Consider the following 17,025-nt stretch of genomic DNA (forward strand, 5'->3'; position numbering starts at 1 on the left):
AGAATCAAAGCTTTGGACCCTAAAAATGAGGCTTTGGGACCTAAGCATGAGGCTTTGAGCCCTAGAAGTGGGCTTTGGACCCTCCAAATGAGGGTTTGGACACTCCAGATGCAGCTTGGACCCTAAAAATGCCCGTCTGGATCCTAAAAAAGAGGCTTTGGACCCTGAAAATGAGACTATGCAAACTAACACTGAGCCTCTGCACCCTAAAAATGAAGGTTTTGGAAACTAAAATGAGGCTTTGGAAGGCAAAGCTAAGAGTTTGGAAAGTAAAAATGAGGCTTTGGACTGTATAAATTCGGATTTAGACTCTACAAATGAGGCTTTGGTCCTTCCAGATCAGACTTTGGGGCTTAAAAATGATGCTCTGGGCCCTTAAAATGAGTCTCTGAACCTTAAAAACGGACCTTGGAGCTAATAAATTAGTTTTTGTACTCCATATATGTGGGTCTGGACCTTAAAAATGACTGTTTGCACCCCCCAAAGTAGGCTTTGGTCTTTTAAATTGATGCTTTTTGCCCTAACATTGAGGCTCGCATTATAAAAATAAGGGTCTACACTTGCGAAACTCAGGGTTGAATTTTAAAAATGATGCTTTGTAAAGCACAAAATCGGACTTGCTCACCGTAGCTATCTCCACGGCAGGTTAAATTTCTCGCCGTCTATTGTGTTTTAGTTCCCTTCTCATGCAAACCATGGTGACAAACAGTACCCAAAAGGCTCTGGTGCTCCCAAACGGCGGCTTGATGATCTGCGTAACCCACCTCTAGCCGCATCTCAAGGAGCGTAGGAACGGCGTTACAAGTAAATAAGGCAGCGTCCTGCTTTAGGAAGAAAGCGTGTTGGATTTGAAACCCTCGGGTAGGACAGGAGGAGCATGTCTTCTTGGGTCAGCGATGAGCGTCGGCACGTATTATCTGATCCAGAGCCGATGTCTGTCGCCGCTTTAGCTCTGGAATTACTCTGAGACCCAGGAGGCTCCATTTTCCTTAGGCTGTCACCTAAGGGAGTCGAGATAAAGACAGTTTAACAAGCGCAGGGAATAAAAAAGGAAACCAACGGACGTGACAGCAACCACCGACCACCTCTCACCAGCAGGCAGACGCCCAGCCATCTCGGTGCGACGGCTGCCTTGGGAAGACTCCCCCAGTCCCGAATTTCTTGCTGAGCGTGACACTACGTGGAACGGACCGTGGTACCTCGTCGGTCAGCTCGGGGCAGCGGTCTCTGCTGTGTCCCCTCCCAGCCAGCTCGCTGGGGCAGCAGAGCGAGAAACGGAGAAGCCCTTGATTCTGCATAAGCACCACTCAGCAGTAGCTAAACATCGGTGCGCTGTCAACGCTCAAAACGGCACCGTGCAAGCTGTGATGACAAAAAAATGACCTGTATCCCAGCACAGAAACCCTTCTGTGCCCGCTCACGATTCCTATTCCTATGAGAAACCCATGAAAAATAGGGCATTTGACTTATCGGGGAGAAATGCAAACACGCTCCCGGTCTCTGGCTGGCATCTGGCTTTATTTGCATGACCTAGAAAGTATGCACAAGTCTATGCGGTTTCTTCTGCACCTTGGGAAAGGCGTCTCTTGCCTCGATTTCCAAGGAGAAACTCCCAAAAGCGGCACCACAGAGGTATTCCTAAACCTCGCTAACTGAGAGCAGGGTAGGGTGGCTTTGGGGGGGGGGGGGGGGGCTGTGCGGCTGGCTATGGGGCAGGCGGTGGGCTTTGGGGTGGGGGGGGGCTGCGGGGGGGTTACTGACGCTGTCCCGTAGCGAATTACGGTGGTCGTGGGGCGACCGTTCAGCGTCCGGCCCCTCCTGGAGCGACTCCGGGCGGAGGGTACGTCAACGGTGAGCGCTGGGGGAGCTGCCCCACGGCGGGGGGGGGACACACACAAAACAACCCCGTTCTGCCCCACGGCTCTGTGGGGTCTCTTCTTCCCGGCCCCACGGCTCGACGGGGCCCGGCTCGTTCCCCCCCCCTCCCCCCCAGGTGGAAATGCGGAAAGCTTTGACGGATTTTGTGCAGAGGGAATTCGAAGCGCTGCGGGGCCAGGCCCGGGCCCTGCACGCCGCCTTGTAGCGCGTGGGGTGTCCCGCTCGTGGAGGAACCCGCCCCACGGTGAGACGGCCCCCACGGCCGTCCCTGCAGCCTTACGGGACCCACGGATGGGACGGACTAACCCCACGCTGCGATGGCCGTGGGGCCTGGACGGACGGACAAACGAGCTGCACCCCTCCCCCCCCCAGCTCCCCGTTCCTGTGCATGGTGCCAATAAAAATGGCTGAGCCTCGGGGATCTCCGTACCTGGGTGACAACGGGGGGGTAAAAAGGGACCTGGGGGGGGGAAATTGGGGTGCTGGGGGGGGGTCCCCGAGAGGGTGGGAGGTGGAGACGAGCGTGGCCTGATCCCACATGTTTATTGAAGCAGAAGCTGGTGTGTTTTTGGGGGGGGAGGGGAGTTCCCCCACTGTGCACACCTGGGGAAACCCCCCCTGGAAGGGGCAAAAGGGGGGGCTCGGACCCCCTGAAATGGGGTTCAGAGCCCCCCCGCGCCCCACACCCCCCGGAGTGCTGCCACAGAGCAGTAGGTCCCCAAACACAGGGTAAGGGGCGGGGGGCTGGAAACACCTTGTCCAAGTTTTGCCCCCACTCCCTGAACTGGGATGGGGGGGGGGAAGGCGTGGCCCGGTGGGTGTGGCCGGGCGTGGCCGACTCATCACTCCTCCTTCTTGTCCCAGGGGCCATCATGGGCTGCCGGGGGGGGGGGGGGCAGGCAGAGGGGGTGTTACGGGGTCCGAAAGGGTGTTGGGGGGGGGGTCGTAGGGGGTTTGGGGTGCCCCCCCCCCCTCCCTACCTGCAGGAGCGCGTGCTGGTCCAGAAGCCGGTCGTACTCCCGCGTCAGCCCCTCGGCCTGGCGCCGCATGGCCTGCACCTTGTTCTCCGCCTTCTCCAGAGCTGTTGGGGGGGGGTTGTCTGTGTCAGGGTCACCCCCAAAAAAACCCAGCAGCGCCCCACACACACACCATAACACCCCCCCACACCATAACGCCCCCCTGCAGCCCTGCCCGTACTGCGTTTGCTGGCCGCCAGCTCCTCCTTCAGCTTCTCCACCTTGGCCTTGAGGGTCTCGTTCTTGTCGTGGGAGGGGGACGACGGGCTGCCCCCGTCACCCCCTGCCTCCTGCAGCTGCTGGCGGGGGGGGGGGGCACGTCAGGGCCCGAGGCGCCTGGATGCCTCCTTCGACCCCCCCCCCCCCACCTCCCGCCATACCTTCCACAAGGCGTCGTTATCCTCCGTGTAACGGCGGGCGGCTTGGCTGGCGCCTTCCGCCTGTTTCCAGAACGTTTCGCTGGAAGCGCCCAGCACGGCCTGCTGCGAGATGAGGGTGACCAGGCGGCGCAGGAGGCTGCGGGAGGCAGGGTAAGCCGGGCTCCGCGGAACCCCCAGGCCCCCCCCCCAGATTTGGCCCCCCCCCCCCCAGCTCACAAGGAGAGCAGGAGGGCGAAACCGGCCAGGTAGAGGTTGCGCTGGGCTCGGAAAAGCTTCATGTGGAAATGCTCGAGGGCGCCGGGGCTGCTCTGCAGGGCCACCCGCTCCGTCACGTTGTATGAGGAGATTGAAGTAGACGGACGCCTGTAATCTTGAGAGCAGACAGCAGACGACCCTTTATTGCTAAAACACACACATACTTATAGTCACATATTCTGCAAAGTCACTGTACACGCGCACAAACATAAAATATGATTGGTTCTATCAACGCTGTACACGCGCATAAACATAAGATATAATTGGTTATACTAACACTGTACACGCGCATAAACTTAGGACACAATTGGTTATATTAACTAAAACACGCGAAACTTGTCTCAGTCTAATTGGTCAAGATAAACTGCCGAATTGCGGTTCTTTGTGCCAAGTTCCCTTTATCTTGGAATGTGCACCTGTGTTCTTCTAATTGGCATCTTTCTTTTTTTGTCTTCTTGTTTATTCTGTTCAAGGTCTTCTAAAGGCATCTGGAATGCTCTTGCGACCGTTAGCTAAATATGTGTCCACAAGTCCCCCTTTTTTGTTTTTTGACAAGTAACAACATGCTGTATTGCCCTTTGCAAAAACCTATGAACACAGCTAATTAAACACGGCAAAAGCAACATTATACCTAATAAAATACATAAGAATAAAAGACTGTTCAGTTAATGCCAATGACACACAAAAAGAGGTTTGATTAATAGCTTTAGTCAGTGTCACCCAAACATTCTTACTGTCCCACGGTGTTAAATGATGTGGATCAATCACTGGTGCCACTGTCATTCTGCTTGCTACAGTCAGCGTGTTCCATATCAATCTCAGCATAAGGTTTCGTCCATTTAGTTGGAATCCACTTCAGCCCATTTTCTGTAATGACACAAGCATAACCTCGGCCCCACGTTATTACTTTAAAAGGTCCCTCCCATTGCTGACGCTCAATATTTTTAACCCAGACTTTCCACCCATTATCAATATTTTGAATCCCACTATTCATTGTTTGAAAATGCCGAACTACAGGGGGGACAACTGACTCTCCACGCAGGGTCAAAAAATTCATCACATATATTGCTTTCATGAGTCTATTTGAAGGAGGTTCCCCTAATTCCCCCTTTTTTTGTTTTTCCAAAAAGTCTTTTAATACTTTATGAGTACGTTCAATTATAGCTTGACCTGTGGGAGAATGAGGAATGCCAGTAATATGAGTAAATCCCCATTGCTGAAAAAATTCCTGAGTCCGTTGTGCTATAAAACATGGTCCATTATCTGTTTTTACCTGGGCCGGGACACCCATTACTGCAAATGCTTGTCGTAAGTGTGTTTGTAGATGTCGGCTTGTTTCGCCCGCAAGTGCTGTGGCCCATATCATCAAGGAATATGTATCAACAGAAACATGAACATAACACAATTTTCCAAAAGCTGGTACATGAGTCACATCAGTCTGCCACAATTGCAAGGACTGCAGACCCCTAGGATTTACATCTCCGTGCCCAGATAATTTCTGGCACTCAGCACAGGATTGAATGATGGCTTTGGCATCTGCTATAGAAATCTGAAACTGTTTGGCTAATACTTTCACTGGTTGGTGGAAAAAACTATGAGCTCCATGTGCCTGTAGAAGTTTATTGGGGGGTGGCCCGGTCCATACAGGATTAGCTAGCAAATCAGCTCGTTTATTCCCTTCTGTGATCCATCCAGGCAAACTGGTGTGACTTCACACACGCATTATATAATAACACTTTGTCCGTTGGTTTAACAGAAATAGCAACATCTTAAATTTTTCAAACAATGTGATGTTATCAATTTCTTTCAAATAAGCCCATCTCAAGCGTTTTACTACACCTACCACATCTAAAGAATCAGCAATAATATTGACCTCAACATCCTGCCACTTTTTAAATACTTCTGTTACAGCTTGAAGTTCCACCACTTGGGGGGAGCCTTCACATGTGACAATGTGATTTTTCCATACCTGACCTTCTTTCCAAACTACTACTGCCTTTCTTGTTTTTCCACTGCCATCCGTATATACTGTAGGACCATCAGTAGGTAACTGTGCACACAATTCTTTTTCTTCTAGTTGTATATTTTGTAGCAAGGTAAACATTTTGTGTGCAGGAAGATGAATATCTCTCTTTCCTTCGAAATCTGCAAAAGCAATTTGTAAAGTTAGACTATTCTGTAGACACCATTGTAAATATCCTTGAGTCAAAGGAACGACAATCGTGTGTGGTTCTTGTCCACAAATCTCAATAATCCGACGTCTCCCCTTTATAATTAATTCTGAAATCATTTCAATTCGAGAAAATATGGTTTTTTGGGCCTGGTGAGCTAAAAAGATCCATTCTATTATTAACAAGTCTTTGTGACTTCCCTCCCATTGATATATGATCCCGAGGGGTTGTTTTTCTCGGTTTAAAATGCTAAGATTAATGTCAAGATTTTCTTTAATTCTAAAAGCCTGACTCTGGGATATTAGATCTGCTATCTTTTGTAATGCTTGTTTACCTTGAGGAGTCAATTGTCGAGGTGCCGTTAAGGTAGTGTCACCTCGTAACATTTCAAATAAAGGGGTCAGAAGCTCATTATCTATTCCCAACAGTGTTCGAACCCAATTGATTGTCCCCAGTAATTTTTGCACATCATTCAATGTTTCAATCTTGTCTGTAATTTCCAGTTTTTGTGGAACTATAGTTTTTTCTAAAATCTTCCAGCCTAAATATTTCCATGGTTGCATTTTTTGTACCTTTTCTGGTGCTATTTTTAAACCAAAATCAGACAATTGTGTAGTCAATTCTTTGAGCTTTTCGGATAACTCTCTTCTCCCTGCTATCAAGATATCATCCATATAGTGATAAATAATCAAGTCTGGATTTTGTTCTCTAAACCCTTTTAGAGCTTGGGATACATAGGATTGGCATATGGTTGGAGAATTTTTCATTCCTTGTGGCAGAACTACCCAATGATAACGTTCCATGGGTTCCTGTTTGTTTATGGTGGGGATAGAAAAGGCAAATTTTTCCGCATCTTTTGGGTCTAAATATATTGTAAAGAAACAATCCTTTAAATCAATAATCAAAATGTTCCATCCTTGTGGAATCATAGTAGGCATGGGTCACCCTAATTGAAGGGCTCCCATATTTTCCATTACTTCATTTATCTTTCTTAAATCATGCAATAGTCTCCATTTCCCAGATTGTTTTGGAATGACAAAAACTGGTGTATTCCAAGGGCTCGTGGTATTCACCAAGTGCCCTTGTTCCAATTGCTCCTGTACTAACTGTTTCAAGATGGCGACCTTAGATTCAGTCAGCGGCCATTGATCTACCCAAATCGGTTCCTCTGTTTTCCATTTCAGTTTTAGGCGTGGTCGCCCATCAATGGCCGTGCCACAAAATTGTCTCCTGTACTAAGCACACATCCCATTTGACTTAATGCATCCCTGCCTATCAGGTTCATAGGGATATTGGTTACATAAGGTTTGATATAAGAAACTGAATTCTGACAAATCAATTGAATCATATATTTGCTTTGTTGAGTTTTTGATAATCCTCCCACACCGAACAGTTTCGAATCCACCTCAGAAAGCTCCCAAGTAACAGGCCAGTCCTCCCACGACAGAACTGTTACATCTGCTCCAGTGTCCACTAAAGCTTGTCATTTTATTTTTTCTGGCCTGTTCTTTGCATTTTGTAACTCTGCTGATATACTAGGTTTTGTTTTATTGACCTCCCTTGACCACATAATTTGAGCTTCTAATCCCGTAGATCCAAACCCTGCATTGCCATGCTGTTGATTAACATTACATGGTACATTTGCTTTAAAAGGGACTAGCTGTGCAATTCTGCTTCCTTCCTGTATCGATACTGGTGGAGACGGCATCCAAATCATAGCATAAATGCGACCTGTGTAGTCCCCATCAATCACCCCGGGAAGCACAAAAATTCCTTGTAATGTTATACAAGACCATCCCAACAACAGGGCACTAAGCCCATTACCTGATGGTCCTTGTGCGTTTACTGGCACACGGTGTACCTGAGAGTTCCATAGTAGAATGGTTTCTATTGTTGAGACATCCACTCTGGCACTTCCAGCTGTTCGGGCTGGCAGTTCTGCCAGACATCCTTCTTGGCGCCGTTCTGGGATCCTTTCGGAGCTGTTGGGGTCATCGCACCGCTCCTTGCACTCTTCTTGTAGTTTCCCGGCGATGGGGTACCTCGAGGTGGCAGAGCTACACCTTCATTTGTGAAACGAGATCTACATTGGTTAGCATAATGTCTCCCTTTATGACAACGAGGGCATATATTAGGCCCAGCTTCCACTTTGTTTCGCCCTTCTTTACGCTGAAATTGCAAATGTCCCGGTTGTCCACATTTATAGCATTTCTTAACATTTTTTGTATCCATTCGCATGGCTACAGCAAAAGCATTGGCCATTAATGTAGTTTTATGCTCCAAAGACCCAACTTTGTTACAGGCCTCTCTCATATCTACGAGCGTCACTCTTCCTGGCATCGATTGTAGTATTTTTTTACAGTCTGCATTTGCATTTTCCACAGCCAATTTTATTATCAATGCTTCTTTGGCATCAGCATTATCTATTTGCTTTTCAATAGCATCTCGCAGATGATAAATAAAGGACAGATAAGGTTCCGTATTACCCTGCCTTACACTTGTAAATGATTGTTCTGACTTTCGAGCTTCAGGCAAGGTTACCATTGCCTTCAGAGCTAAGGAAGCTGATTCTTGTAATACTTCCACCGGTAGCCTCGCTTGCCTATTAACATCTGCAAAGTCACCAGTCCCCATCATTTGAGCAGAAGTGATCATATACCTCGGATCTCCTTCTGGGCGGTCCAAATTTCTTAGTGCCGCTAAATCACATAATTCTGCCCATTTCACCTTCCATAATAGACGCTGAGTCGGGGTTAAAATCATTGTAGCCAATTGTGTACAGTCAAAGCCCATTAAAATTTGACCAGAAAATATATTCTCCAATAACGCCTGACTAAACGGAGCAGGCAGTCCATTAGCCATTACTGTTTTCCGTACTTCTTTTATTAAATCCGAATTGAAAGGTTGCCACACGTTTGGGGCATTCTGCCTGACTGTAACTGGAAAAGCCACAGGATTTAGACCTTCGGTTAACATTTCATCATTTATGTCCTTCCATCACTTTTTTATAGCTTCTCCTGGGGATGTATGTGTCTCATAGGGAGGTGCAGAGGGGATAGGTCTCTGCTCGAGAGGCAGGTTACTTAAAGGTTGATCGTTGCCTCCATTAGTGACATCTCCCTCGGTGTTTAATTCCTCATCACTGTCCGAATTATTTACCACCTCACCACACACACTTCTCTTTTTTTCCAGGGTATCTTCAATTGAAATTTTTACAGCAGCAGCCATCTCCTTTTCTGCCTTAAGGGCTTTCAACGTTTCCAGCACCAATCTCCACATAGCAGAGATTTTCTGAGCCTTCACGTCCCCACGCGATACAAAGTCCCAAATTACTTTTCCCATTTTTTCCCAATTTTTAACTTCAAAGACTTCTGCATTCGAAGTGGGGGCACCATGGTCCTTAAGCCACTTCAGCATCATACGTAAAGTATTTGAATCATACTTAATCCCTCTCAAGGAGAGGATATGCGAAAGCATTCGTACAATTGCCCCTTCTTCCACAGACATCTGGGCACCCATTTTAATCCTCTTAGCCGCTCACCTTACTTCCAAACTTCCAAGCAGGGTGATTGATCTCCCGGGAAAAGGTTGTCCGCTCAGTCCAGCTGGCTAGACGATCGTTCGGCTAGAGTCTCCTCCGGACACACTTCCCGCAATTCCAGCGTTTTCTCGGCCCGCAATCACGTCGGGGTCACCATTTGAGGAGATTGAAGTAGACGGACGCCTGTAATCTTGAGAGCAGACAGCAGACGACGCTTTATTGCTAAAACACACACATACTTATAGTCACATATTCTGCAAAGTCACTGTACATGCGCACAAGCATGAAATATGATTGGTTATATCAACACTGTACACGCGCATAAACATAAGATATAATTGGTTATACTAACACTGTACACACGCATAAACTTAGGACACAATTGGTTATATTAACTAAAACACGCGAAACTTGTCTCAGTCTAATTGGTCAAGATAAACTGCCGAATTGCGGTTCTTTGTGCCAAGTTCCTTTTATCTTAGAATGTGCACCTGTGTTCTTCTAATTGGCATCTTTCTTTTTTTGTCTTCTTGTTTATTCTGTTCAAGGTCTTCTAAAGGCATCTGGAATGCTCTTGCGACCGTTAGCTAAATATGTGTCCACAGTGGGGGCGGGCGATCGCCACTCGGGGACTAGCTGGGTGTCGGTCGGCGGGTGGTGAGCAATTGCACTGCGCATCATTTGTACATTCCAATCCTTTTATTATTACTGTTGTCATTTTATTAGCGTTATCATTATCATTATTAGTTTCTTCTTTTCTGTTCTATTAAACCGTTCTTATCTCAACCCACGAGTTTTACTTCTTTTCCTGATTTTCTCCCCCATCCCACTGGGTGCAGGTTGGGGGGGAGTGAGTGAGCGGCTGCGTGGTGCTTAGTTGCTGGCTGGGGTTAAACCACGACATCCATAAAAGAAAAAAAACCAACAAACCAACCATGTTACTGGAAAACACCCTTCCACTTACAGGTTTCCAAATCAGCTTCTGCTCTTTTGCCCAGCATTAACATAAATCAGGGAAAAAAGATCCTGCTTCTGGTTTTTAGATAACTTGACCTAACTTAGAAGTCACAACTACTTTTTTTAAAAAAACATTTGTGGATATAAGAAAAGATCCAAGTTGCTAACCTCTTAAGACAGCTTATTTGCATTGTGCTAGACAGTTAGAACTGATGGCCAGGAAATGAGAAAAAGTTTGAAATCCACAAAGGGTGACACTACATACAGCACAAGTTTTGGACACATGAAATGTGTTTCATATCAGTTTTGATTTAAGGATATTCCCATCAGCTTCCTGCTAACATTAAACAAGACAATTTAACACTGGCTTCTTTTAGTTCAATGTCTTTGCTGTGCTTCTACTGATTCTGGAAGGACATTATAGTTGATTGTAGAGGAAGGACATATAACAAAGTGGTCTGTTAAACAGAGCTGTTGCAGCAAATTCAGCATTACCTTGGTTTTGTTTATGGAAGAGGATGAATGAAAACATCAACCAATCTGCAGCTAATGTTGCTAGCAGAGCCTTGTGCTCTTAAACACAGTGTTTGATTTTTATAGTTCAGAGGCTTAGCTGTACATACATCTGTTTTAATCTAAATCCAAGAGCTGTATGTCAGCATGCAGAGCAGCACAAGTCAAGCTGCGTTTGTAGAAGGTGCTCAAACCTGCTTTAGCTAGCCCACTGCCCATTTAGGCTGAGCAGGACACCAGGCACCTGGGTTTGGAGGCCCACAAGGTTACTGCCCCTGGAACTCCAAGCACAACAAGGCATCATTTTCACCTCCAACCCTCTCTGCTTGCCCTGTCTGCTTAGACTTCTTTGCAGTCAGAAGCAGCACAGGACTGACATGGCAGGCCAATATTAAATTAAAAGCAGCATGAGCTTTTTTTTTTTTACACTACAGAACCCTTGCTTTGGAAAGTGAAAAATGGAGAAAGAAATCCCTACTTTGCATTACTAGATGAAACCAGGGGAGAGAAAGGAGTGGGACAGGAGGTGAGGACTGTACTTAATGGATCAAGGGTCTCTACAGAAACACTAGTAGCAAAAGGGGGAGACACATTAAAAAGGTCTCTACAACTCATCATGCTTGTCAAAGAGTTGCAAGAGGCTGTGTTGGCTGCAAATGTTTGTCTCAACATTGCTGCTGCAAAGAGCCTCGACATCCTGTTGCTGTGGGGGAGTACGCGCAAAATGTCCCTGAAGAAACCACCATATCCGCCTGAAGCTAGCAGTGCCTACCAAGCTGTGCTTGCCCACGAGCAAGGTGAAGAAACCACCGTGAACACCTGGGCATGCGCCCATGGAGGAACACGGGGCGGCACGTATGGTAATGAGCTCCGTGGAAATGGGTGGACTTTTCGGAGAAATCGTGGGGACCGGGACAATAAAAGAACTGCGTACTCCTCTCTCAGAAAACTGAAAAGCACCTGAAAAGCAACTGCCACTGAAAAGCAACTGCCACTGAAAAGCAACTGAAGAGAACCTGCAGCACTTGGAACTGGGACTTTGGCTGGAACCCGGAACCTGGACCCTCCATCACCTGCATCGAGACCGAGTCAACGGGACGTTGCTGGCTTCATGGTGGTGGTAACTAGTCTTGCTATATCTCTTCTGTTTTCTTGCTTAGGTCTGCCTCTTTTTCCTTTCTTCTTCCCTCTGTCCTATCGCTATTACCAGTTGTTACAGGAAATAAAACTTGTAAGGTTGTACGGCATCTGACCTCGTTTGTGTCTTAATCTCGCTCTTGGGATCGTTTAAGAACCCTCCCCGATATTGGATCGGGACTTTTTTTAAATTGGCGTCACGGACAGGATGCCCAGAGATGAGAGTGCTGCACTACTTTGTTGTGGAACCTTTGTGTTAATGTGCAGTCTGGCTCCTGAGAGCGAATAGGGGGAATTTGGATACTCATGTGTGGCCCTCTCAGGACGTAATCCTCCTCTGAGTTAGTGTGTAACTTTGAAGTGTGTCCTCTTGAGAGTGAAAAGGGGGAATTCGGTACTACTGTGGGACCCTCTCAAGACGTAACCCCCTTTGATTTGTGTTGGTCTGTAACTGTAAAGTGTGCCCTCCTGAGAGAGAATAGGGGGAATTTGTTGTTAAGTTGTGACCCTCTCAGAACGCAGGCCCCCTGATTTGTGTTAGAGAAAATGGATGCTCAGGAAACTGTTGATGTTTGTGATTTTTGTGCCCTCACGGGTTGAAGGAATAGAGAAACTATATGATGTTTTAGAGGCGCACCGATCTTGCCCCTCACTCCACGGACAAGATTGGGCGAAAAACCACTGGTTTCAACCACAGACTGTGGTGGATAGGATAAGAATCTTGCAGAAGGAAGCTAAGGTTAAGAAGGGGGAAGGAAAAGCTATAATTTGTGTGGTCCTGGGAGCGAGTCTGGCAGCTGCGATGGAAGAGAGGAAGCAGAAGTCTGGTCAAAGTGATATGATCAAAGGTCTGCAGGAGCAATTGAAAGAAAGTAAACAGTTGTTGGAGGAGGAAAGGAACCTTACTAGGATTTTAAAGAAGGAATTGAGAGAGGTGGATACACAGGCAGAGGTAGAAGTGACGCCTGCGGAGAAAGGGATACAGAAAATCTACCCCCAGGGGGATTTGCAGAGGGCAAAGGAAACCGTAGAAAGCCTCCCACATATGTATCCACTGATTAAAACAGAGTATGTGTATGAGGACAATAGCGATGACCGTCCTCAGGTTATCACCAAAGAAGTCCCATTTAAGGCAACTGAATTAGCAAAGCCGAAAAAAGATTTTGCAAGGACAGCAAAGGAATCAGAGACAGAGTATGTGTGGAGAGTGTCTTTGTCAGGAGGGGATGGAATTTTGTTGTCAGAGGAAGAAGCAGAAGGATATTGGGGTCCAGGTGTGTTTCTAACTACTGGCGATCACCGAGCCCCGTGGTCATTGACTCAGAGAGCTGAGTATTGGGCCGGAGGGCTGAACCCCTTGGAGAGGGGAGATCCCCTTGCCATAACCGGTACGGTGGATCAGCTAGTGGAAAGTGCGCAAAAGGCGGCATGTCTCCAGATGATGTATGATCGGGAGCTCAAGCCCCACCAGGGCTCCCTGATGATGATGCCTGTGGACCTGGAGAGGATGAGTCCTCTGATATGGGGACTTCCCGACTCTCTGAAACCCATTGGGATCCAATTGCAAGGGAGAATTCAAAACACCCCCGATGGAGAAAGGACTATGTCCACTCTGGAGGGGAAAATGTCCCCTGATCATCGGCAGTCAGGGAGGAAAGTGTGGACATGGGGAGAGATAGCTCAGGAATTGATTAATTTTGGGAGGAAATATGGCCGCGTTGGGGGATTGTCTCAAAGAACTGAAAACAAGATCGTACGGCGACTTAGTGGGCAGCAATTACCCCCTGGAAGAGAGAGACCCCTAAGTCAACAGGGACTGTGGCAGCTAGGGCTTCAGAAAGGCATTCCCCGGGACTTGATGGATGGGCTCCCGACCCAAAGATTGGAGCAACTTGTGCAGAAATGGTCAGGGCAAAGGGCTGTTTCCAAACCAATTCCTAGTGCCCCACCCTCGATAGACCTTGAGGACGAGCCGACTAGGGAGAAGAAGGTGGCGGGAAACTAGACCCTCCGCCCCCCGAAGGTGAGGGGGGAGGCGGAGGATGGATGTTTGTTAGACAACTCACCTGCAATACCAAAGGGGATTTACTGATTACTGTTGCTGTAGGACCAAAGAAAAGACCGGTGACCTTCTTAATTGATACTGGGGCACAAATTACCGCGCTAAGGTGGACTGAAGCAGAACAATGTGGAATTTCGATTCCATCTAGAAATCTGATTGTCTTAAATGCCTTGGGAAAAACACAGTCAGTGCCTATGACTCCGGTGACACTATGGTTGCCAGGGGAGGAAAACCCTGTCAATACCATGGTGGCCGTAGGATCTTTCCAGATGAATCTCCTAGGTATAGATGTTTTGAAGGGTAGACAGTGGCGTGACACCCAGGGAAACTCATGGTCTTTTGGTGTCCCTCAGATTAGGCAGTTAGCCAAAACATCCAGCATGGAGGTGCATCTATTGCAAACAGCACCTACCCTCCCCCCTTCCAAATTGACAAATGTTAAACCCTACCCAGTGCCTCTAGGAGCAAGAGAAGGAATTACGCCAGTTCTGGAGGATTTAAAGAAACAAGGGGTTGTAGTTCCCACTCACTCCCCCTTCAACTCTCCAGCATGGTCAGTCCGAAAACCAAACGGCAAATGGAGATTGACAATAGATTACAGGAGGCTCAATGCCAACACAGGTCCACTAACAGCTGCTGTACCAAACATTGCTGAATTGATAGCTGCCATTCAGGAACAATCCCACCCTGTCATGGCAACGATCGATGTTAAGGATATGATGTTTTTTATGGTCCCTTTACAACCTGAGGACCAGGATCGCTTTGCCTTCACCTGGGAAGGACAACAGTACACCTTTACACGATTGCCTCAAGGATACAAGCACTCCCCCACGCTGGCTCACCATGCTCTAGCACAAGAGCTGGAAACAATTCCCATAAAAGCAGAGGTAAAGATCTATCAATATATAGATGATATGCTCATAGGAGGGAGGCAGGTAGAAGAAGTTAGAGAAACCCAGAACAACATCATCACCCATTTGGAAAGTATAGGGTTGGCAATTCCACCTGAGAAGATCCAAACCCCTTCAAATGAGGTAAAATTTTTAGGAATCTGGTGGAAGGGAGGCATGACGTGTATCCCACCAGATACTCTTTCCTCTCTTGATCAGATCAAGATGCCAGAGTCAAAGAAAGACTTACAGCATGCACTAGGGTTGCTTGTGTTTTGGAGGAACACATTCCTGACTTCTCAATTCTTGCTAGACCCCTGTATGACCTGTTGCGAAAGAGAGCTCAGTGGGAATGGACTCCGGTCCATGACGAGGCTTTACAGCTGTTGGTGTTTGAAGCGAATGCCTATCAGGCCCTTGGTCCCATTCACCCAACAGACCCGGTTCAAATTGAGTGGGGGTTTGCCAAGACTGGACTGTCAATCCATTTGTGGCAAAAGGGTCCAGAGGGGCCTGTTTGGCCCATTGGTTTTTATTCTCATAGCTTTAAAGATGCTGAAAAAAGGTGTATAACTTGGGAAAAAGGTCTATTTGTAGTTAGTTTAGCTCTGAGAGAAGCCGAACGGACCATCCGGCAACAACCTATAGTGCTCAGAGGTCCATTTAAAGTGATCAAAGCAGTTTTGGCAGGAACTCCACCCCCTGACGGGGTGGCCCAGAGAGCCTCTCTGCGAAGTGGTATGCACAAATAGAACACTACTGTGAAATCTTTTCTGTATCAGAAGGAGCCACAAAAGTGTTAAATATACAAGATGAGGTAAGCCCAGATAGAGAAACCTCCGAGCTTTTGCCTGTAATACAAGTAGCTCCTCTGTTTTCTGGACAATTGCAAAATGTCTGGTTCATGGATGCCTCGTCGAAGCGAGAGGGAAAAATTTGGAAATATCGAGCTGTGGCACTTCGAGTAGATACCAAGGAACAGATCATTACTGAAGGGGTGGGTAGTGCACAAGTAGGAGAACTAATTGCCGTGTGGAGCGTCTTCCAGCACGAGGCTCAATCTGCTGCTTCTGTCTCTATCTATACTGACTCTTATGCTGTGTTTAAAGGTTGCACTGAGTGGCTTCCGTTCTGGGAACAAAACGGATGGGAGATCAATAGAATACCTGTATGGCAAAAGGAAAAATGGCAGGATATTCTTACCATTGCCAGACAAGGGAAATTTGCAGTAGCATGGGTAGCATCTCACCGACCAGATGACGCCCCGGTGAGCCGATGGAATGCCAAAGTGGATGAGCTAGCCCAGCTAGCTCTCCTACAAAGTACCCAGATAGCAGAAAATTGGGAACGTCTGTTAGAATGGCTACATGTAAAACGGAAACATTCAGGAGTTAAGGACCTCTATTGTGAGGCACAAGCCCGAGGGTGGCCAGTTACTAGGGAAGAATGTAAAACTTGTGTGTCTTCCTGCGAACAGTGCCGCGTCCGTTTGGACAGACACCCGCTGGAGGGTGACCCCCTGCATTTGAGAGAGGGAAAAGGCCTATGGGAGGCTTGGCAGATTGATTATATCGGTCCCTTTTGAAGGTCAGAGGGAAAGTACTACATACTGGTAGGTGTGGGGATAGTATCTGGACTAGTGCAAGCTAAAGCGTGTGCTAAGGCAACAGGAGAAAACACAATAAAAGCTCTGAAAGAATGGTTTGGAATTTTCCCCAAACCACAGTCAATCCAATCAGATAACGGCTCACATTTCACAGCCAAAGTGGTCCAGGAATGGGCAGCCCAGGAGGGAATTTCGTGGGTGTTTCATACTCTGTATTACCCACAAGCAAATGGAATTGTGGAAAGAACAAATGGTCTGTTAAAACACTTCCTCAAACCGCATAAGCCAGGATGGGCTGAGAGAGTGTGGGATGCAGTGACCAGCGTTAATAGTCGCTGGGGAGTAAATGGATGTCCAAAGATCACAGCATTCAGTCCAAAAGCTCCAACAATCATGCCAGCCCCACATGGTCCTGATCACCCCAGCAACCCATCTCATTTCCCAGGACAACCTGTTTTGGTCGAACTTCCCACAGTGGGCACAGTGCCACTGGTGTTGGACACACCCCTTAACAAATATACCTGGAAGGCAAAAGATGCCTGTGGAAAAATTCATGAGATTCATACTAGATGGATTGTTCCCTCTTTCTAACCCGAGAAGCGAATTTGTTTTTTGTTTC

At 47.3% G+C, this 17,025-nt stretch overlaps 1 non-coding gene across 1 annotated transcript; it reads left to right on the forward strand.

The window, feature by feature from the left end:
- The first annotated feature begins 888 nt into the window (after nt 1-888).
- On the forward strand, nt 889-973 carry LOC128138514 (small nucleolar RNA SNORD45). Its single transcript, XR_008234052.1, has one exon. It is a non-coding gene; the product is annotated as a small nucleolar RNA SNORD45 (small nucleolar RNA).
- Nucleotides 974-17,025: the final 16,052 nt, after the last annotated feature.

This window comes from Harpia harpyja, unplaced genomic scaffold, assembly GCF_026419915.1.
Source record: "Harpia harpyja isolate bHarHar1 unplaced genomic scaffold, bHarHar1 primary haplotype scaffold_52, whole genome shotgun sequence".
Classification (NCBI taxonomy): Eukaryota; Metazoa; Chordata; class Aves; order Accipitriformes; family Accipitridae; genus Harpia; species Harpia harpyja.